The sequence below is a fragment of the Bos javanicus genome, chromosome 3 (assembly GCF_032452875.1).
Source record: "Bos javanicus breed banteng chromosome 3, ARS-OSU_banteng_1.0, whole genome shotgun sequence".
Taxonomy (NCBI): domain Eukaryota; kingdom Metazoa; phylum Chordata; class Mammalia; order Artiodactyla; family Bovidae; genus Bos; species Bos javanicus.
Window position 1 is genome coordinate 32,945,542 of NC_083870.1, and position 7,050 is coordinate 32,952,591.

Here is a 7,050-nt window from a genome sequence, read left to right on the forward strand (position 1 = left end):
TCCAGTAGTCATGTATGGATGTGAGATTTGGACTATAAAGAAAGCTGAGCGCCGAAGAATGGATGCTTTCGAACTGTGGTGTTGGAGAAGATTCTCGAGAGTCCCTTGGATAGCAAAGATATCCAACCAGTCAATCCTAAAGGAAATCAGTTTCAGTTTAGTCACTCGGTCATGTCCAGCTCTTGAGACCCCATGGACTGCAGCACACCAGGCCTCCCTGTCCATCACCAACTCTCGGAGTCCACCCAAACTCATGTCCATTAAGTCAGTGATGCCATCCAACCATCTCATCCTCTGTCATCCCCTTCTCCTCCTGCCCTCAATCTTTCCCAGCACCAGGGTCTTTTCAAATGAGTCAGCTCTTTGCATCAGGTGACCAAAGTATTGGAGTTTCAGCTGCAACATCAGTGTTCCAATGAACACCTGCCAGGAGCCACCATGGGAGATCCCACCCATGACAAAGGTCATGCGGAAGAGACCGGACAGGCAAAGGCGGATCAGGCCTCAAGGGAACCCCTGGATCTGCTCGAGCATCTACCCCCAAACCAAAATCTGTCTGTCTTACTACTTTGGGCCTTTCACCAACTCTTCTGACATTAACAGGGGGCTATCCCCAACCACCTTTCTCTAGAAAAAGTCAACTTAGGGCTTTAGTTAATAAGTGTCCAGGGCGTGAAAGGAATATTTCTATTTTAGCCCCTCTGTTGGCATTCTAGCTTGCCTGACAGGTTTATCCATACTCTTGCAATTAACACACATGATTGTTCACAACTCCCCAACCTTGAAAGGCATGGGAAGCCAAAGTATTCTAAAAGTCCTAATGAGCATAGAGTCCTTTAAGGGATGAAAAATTATTAGAATAGACAGTACTGGTAAAGGGCTTCATTATTGGGCCAGTGCTTGCTGCCGAGTCCCCATATCCCTTATCCATGTTCACCTGGGAGTGCATTGGTTAACATAGTTGGAATGTAAGAAAAACAAGCAGCAGCCTTGGAATTAACCACATCAGACCTTTGAGCTAATCGGTTCTTTCTTTGTTGTGAGCCACTGCACCTTTGTTCCATGAGAATGTAACTTTATTTAGTACTTTCTGAGGCTGGGAGAAATAAAAAACACTTCAAGGGAAAACAAGTTTTCTGGTTGAGCAGCCTTTGTCAAAAAAGGGTCATAAAATGTCCACAGGCCTCCAAAGCCAGAAGATATTGTACACAACATTGTTTGTGGGAAAGGTATGCAGAAAAAATCCTAGTTTCGATAAAGACAAAACAGATGTAATGTTTGGGCTGACTCTGCATGACTTTGCATCTTTCATTTCCCTCTATGTACAAGTCAAGGTATAAAAGTTCCTTTTGAAAATAAAGTTATGGGCCTCGCTCACCGAAACTTGGTCTTCCCGTGTCATTCTTTTTTCCTTTTCTCTCCTTTTCTCTCCTTTTCTCTCTCTGTTCTTCTTTCAGGATAACTCCTTGGAACACAGGAGATTTATTGGCTTTCTGTGTAAACAAAGGAAGATCAAGCCTCTTTCTCTCCCCCTTTTTTTTACTTTCCTTATTGCCTAGGCCATCATCCTGAGGGTATCCCTGGATCCTGCTGGGGCTGGACCCCGGCAAACACCCAGGACTGATCTTCTTTAGTATGGACTGGTTGGATCTCCTTGCAGTCCAAGGGACTCTCAAGAGTCTTCTCCAACATCACAGTTCAAAATCATCAATTCTTTGCAACTCAGCTTTATTTATAGTCCAACTCTTACATCCATACATGACTACTGGATAAAGCATAGCCTTGACTAGATGGACCTTTGTGGACAGGAAATGTCTCTGCTTTTTAATGTGCTGTCTAGGTTGGTCATAACTTTCCTGCCAAGGAGTAAAGTGTCTTTTAAATTCATGGCTGCAATCACCATCTACAGTGATTTTGGAGCCCCAAAAAATGAAGTCAGCCACTGTTTCCACTGTTTCCCCATCTATTTCCCATGAAGTGATGGGACCAGATGCCATGATCTTCGTTTTCTGAATGTTGAGCTTTAAGCCAACTTTTTCACTCTCCTCTTTCACTTTCATCAAGAGGTTTTTAGTTCCTCTTCAGTTTCTGCCATAAGGGTGGCATCATCTGTATATCTGAGGTTATTGATATTTCTCGTGGCAATCTTGATTCCAGCATGTGCTTCATCCAGCTTGGCATTTCTCATGATTTACTCTGCACATAAGTTAAATAAGTAGGCTGACAATACACAGCCTTGACGTACTCCTTTTCCTATTTGGAACCAGTCTATTGTTCCATGTACAGTTCTAACTGTTGCTTCCTGACCTGCATACAGGTTTCTCAAGAGGCAGGTCAGGTGGTCTGGTATTCCCATCTCTTACAGAATTTTCCACAGTTTATTGTGATCCACACAGTCAAAGGCTTTGGCATAGTCAATAAAGCAGAAATAGATTTTTTCTGTAACTCTCGTGCTTTTTCAATGATCCAGTGGGTGTTGGCAATTTGATCTCTGGTTCCTCTGCCTTTTCTAAAACCAGCTTGGACATCTGGAAGTTCATGGTTCATGTCTTGCTGAAGTCTGGCTTGCAGAATTTTGAGCATTACTTTGCTAGAAGTGAGATGAGTGGAATTGTGCAGTAGTTTGACCATTCTTTAGCATTGCCTTTCTTAGGGATTGGAATGAAAACTGACTTTTTCCAGTCCCGTGGCCACTTCTGAATTTTCTTCTGGCATATTGAGTGCAGCACTTTCACAGCATCAGCCTTTAGGATTTGAAATAGCTCAACTGGAATTCCATCACCTCCACTGGCTTCGTTCATAGTTATGCTTTCTAAGGCCCACTTGACTTCACATTCCAGGATGTCTGGCTCTAGAAGATCTTTTTTGTACAGTTTTTCTGTGTGTTGTTGCCACCTCTTCTTAATACCTTCTGCTTCTGTTAGGTCCATATGGTTTCTGTCCTTTATTGAGCCATCTTTGCATGAAATATTCCCTTGGTATGGCTAATTTTCTTAAAGAGAGCTCTAGTCTTTCCCATGTATTATTTTCCTCTATTTCTTTTCACTGATCACTGAGGAAGGCTTTCTTATCTCTCCTTGCTATTCTTTGGAACTCTGCATTCAAATGGGTATATCTTACCTTTTCTCCTTTGCTTTTCACTTCTCTTCTTTTCACAGCTATTTGTAAGGCCTCCTCAGAGAGCCATTTTGCTTTTTTTTGCATTTCTTCTTCTTGGGGATGGTCTTGATCACTGCCTCCTGTACAATGTCACAAACCTCCATCCATAGTTCATCAGGCATCCTGTCTATCAGATCTAGTCCCTTAAATCTATTTCTCACTTCCACTGTATAATCATAAGGGATTTTGATTTAGATCATACCTGAATGGTCTAGTGGTTTTCTCCACTTTCTTCAATTTAAGTCTGAATTTGGCGATAAGGAGTTCATGATCTGAGCCACAGTCAGCTCCCAGTCTTTTTTTTTTTTTTTTTTTTGCTGACTGTATAGACCTTCTCCATCTTTGGCTGCAAAGAATATAATCAATCTGATTTTGGTGTTGACCATCTGGTGATGTCCATGTGTAGAGTCTTCTCTTGTGTTGTTGGAAGAGGGTGTTTGCTATGACCAGTGTGTTCTCTTGGCAAAACTCTATTAGCCTTTGCCTTGCTTCATTCTGTACTCCAAGGCCAAATTTACCTATTATTCCAGATGTTTCTTAACTTCCTACTTTTGCAGTCTAGTCCCCTATAATGAAAAGGACATTTTTGGGGGGTGTTAGTTCTAAAAGGTCCTGTAGGTCTTCATAGAACCGTTCAACTTCAGCTTCTTCAGCATTACTTGTTGGAGCATAGACTTAGATGACCGTGATATTGAATGGTTTGCCTTGGAAACGAACAGAGATCATTCTGTCGTTTTTGAGATTGCATCCAAGTACTGCATTTTGGACTCTTTTGTTGACCATGATGGCTACTCCATTTCTTCTCAGGGATTCCTGCCCACAGTAGTAGATGTAATGGTCATCTGAGTTAAATTCACCATTCCAGTCCATTTTAGTTCACTGATTCCTAGAATGTTGACATTTACTCTTGCCATCTCCTGTTTGACCACTTCCAATTTGCCTTGATTCATGGACCTGACATTCCAGGTTTCTATGCAATATTGCTCTTTGCAGCATTGGACCTTGCTTCTATCACCAGTCACATCCACACCTGGGTGTTGTTTTTGCTTTGGCTCCATCCCTTCATTCTTTCTGGAGTTACTTCTCAACTGATCTCCAGTAGCATATTGGGCACCTACTGACCTGGGGACTTCATCTTTCAGTGTCCTGTCTTTTTGCCTTTTCATACTGTTCATGGGGTTCTCAAGGCAAGAATACTGAAGTGGTTTGGCATTCCCTCTCCAGTGGACCAGGTTTTGTCAGAACTCTCCACCATGACCCATCTGTCTTGGGTGGCAGACGGTCTTGGCCAGTACTTAAACAACAAAAGATTAGATTAGAATAGAAAATAGCAGATATAACACATGTAGTAAGATATTGTTTTAGAAAACATGTACAGATGCCATCCAAGACAGCCTATATGGCATGGCTTTCAGTCCTGAATATTCATTGGAAGGACTGATGTTGAAGCTGAAACTGCAATACTTTGGCCACCTGATGTGAAGAACTGACTCATTTGAAAAGATTCTGGTGCTAGGAGAGATTGAGGGTGGGAAGAGAAGGGGACAACAGAGGATGAGATGGTTGGATGGCATCACCGACTCAATGGACGTCAGTTTGAATAAACTCCGGGAGTTGTTGTTGGATAGGGAGGCCTGGCATGCTGCAGTCCATAGTGTTACAAAGAATTGGATATGAGTGAGCAACTGAACTGAACTGAGGGGCAGAAAGCCGGGAATTATTATTATTATCTTTTGGATCTTAGTTCCCCAACCAGAGATTAAACCCACATCCCTGCAATGGAAGGCAAAATCTTAACCACTGAACCCCCAGGGAAGTCCTGTTTTGTTTTGTTTTGTTTTTAAGATTTGCCTTGTAATTTTTTTTTTTTTAATATTATGAGCTCATCTTCCAAGAAAGTTGTTTTCTGTGGAAGTCTCTCAGGTCCTGGAACTTAGGAACAATCTTGGGAGGAAGTTTCAAATTTCCCTGTGTTCCTGTAGTGTCCATTGGTTCCAGAGAGAATTTTATAATATCTTGACTCAATTTCCATACTCCTTGGGTGTGCAACTATGGAGATCATTTATATTGATCTAGCTTGGAAGGTTAACTCTCCTCCATTAACTTTCTAGCCAAATTTCCATGAGAATATCAGGCTTACTTGTGGTGTCTCTGGGTTGAAACAGAAAAATTCTATCTTTTCTTTCACAAAAGAGTGACTCCCAATTTTAAGTGGATAATTTATTTGTAATTGTCTGACAAGCCAAGGCCATGGTCTCATCAGCCATTCCTCTGTCACCATTAAAGTCTCATTGCAACAGTGCGTGTTAAGTTGCTTCAGCTGTGTTCGACTCTCTATGACCCTATGGACTATAGCCAGCCAGGCTCATCTGTCTATGGGGATTCTCCGTTACCCTGACATTTATCCAGTTCTAACACCTCTAAAGACACTCACCTTTCACTTCCTGCTTCCTTTTGCAATTTTGTTGTCCCTCTTCATTTCCAGCACCTGAGAACTTTGTTTTCTTGTTTTATACAAGACTTCTATGATAAAAATATAATTTTTAAAAAGACACATTTTACTTCAAGACTTAGTTCCCCACATATGTACATGTTTTCTAAAACAATATCTTACTACATGTGTTATATCTGCTATTTTTCATTCTAATTTAATCTTTTGTTGTTTAAATACTGGCCAAAGACAGCAAAAGAGACATAGATGTATAGAACAGTCTTTTGGACTCTATGGGGGCAGGGGATGATTTGGGAGAATGGCATTGAAACATGTATAATATCATATAAGAAATGAATCACCAGCCAAGGTTCGATGCAGGATACAGGAAGCTTGGGGATGGTGCACTGGGATGACCCAGAGGGATGGTATGGGGAGGGAGGTGGGAGAGGGGTTCAGGATTTGGAACACGTGTACACCCGTGGTGGATTCATATTGATGTATGGCAAAACCAATACAATATTGTAAAGTAATTAGCCTCTAATTAAAATAAATAAATTTAAATTTAAAAAAGAACATTCATCCAAAAATGACATAATTTAAATCAACCTTTATCATATGTTATTATCCATATATCAAGAAAAAATAAAAATAATATAAAACATTTTTTAAAATTAAATAAATAAATAAATACTGGCCAAGACCCATTACATAGATTTCATAACTTATTATTGGATTTCTATGTATATATAAATAAGTTAAAAGTTAAAGTTACAGAAATTATGTTATATTTTATCTGTAATACCTGATTTAGGGGGAAGGAATTATACAGCCAATTCATATTGTTACATTGTCTGCAAGTTCAAGAAAGATCTTTCTAAAATGCAAAACATCATGTTCTCCTACATTAAAGTTCTTCAAGTTTGTTTCATTGCTCTTTTATGATAAAATCCAAAGTCCTTTACTTGGGAAATTTAGCAGAGTAGCTCAGAGTCTGACCTCAGGATTTCAAATGATTCAAGTTCAGTTCTGAACTGAACTGTTCAGTGTCTCAGTCATGTATGACTCTGCAACACCATGGACTGCATCACACCAGGCCTCCTTGTCCATCGCCAGCTCCTGGAGTTTACGCAAACTCATGTCCATTGAATCAGTGATGCCATCCAACCATCTCATCCTCTGTCGTCCCCTTCTCCTTCTGCCTTCAATCTTTCCCAGCATCAGGGTCTTTTCAAATGAATCAGTTCTTCACATCAGGTGGCCAAAGTTTTGGAGTTTCAGCTTCAACATCAGTCCTTCCAATGAATATTCAGGACTGAGTTCCTTTAGAATGGACTAGTTGGATCTCCTTGCAGTCCAAAGGACTCTCAATAGTCTTCTCCAACACCACAGTTCAAAAGCATCCATTCTTCAGCTCTCAGCTTTCTTTGTAGTCCAACTCTCACATCCATACATGACTA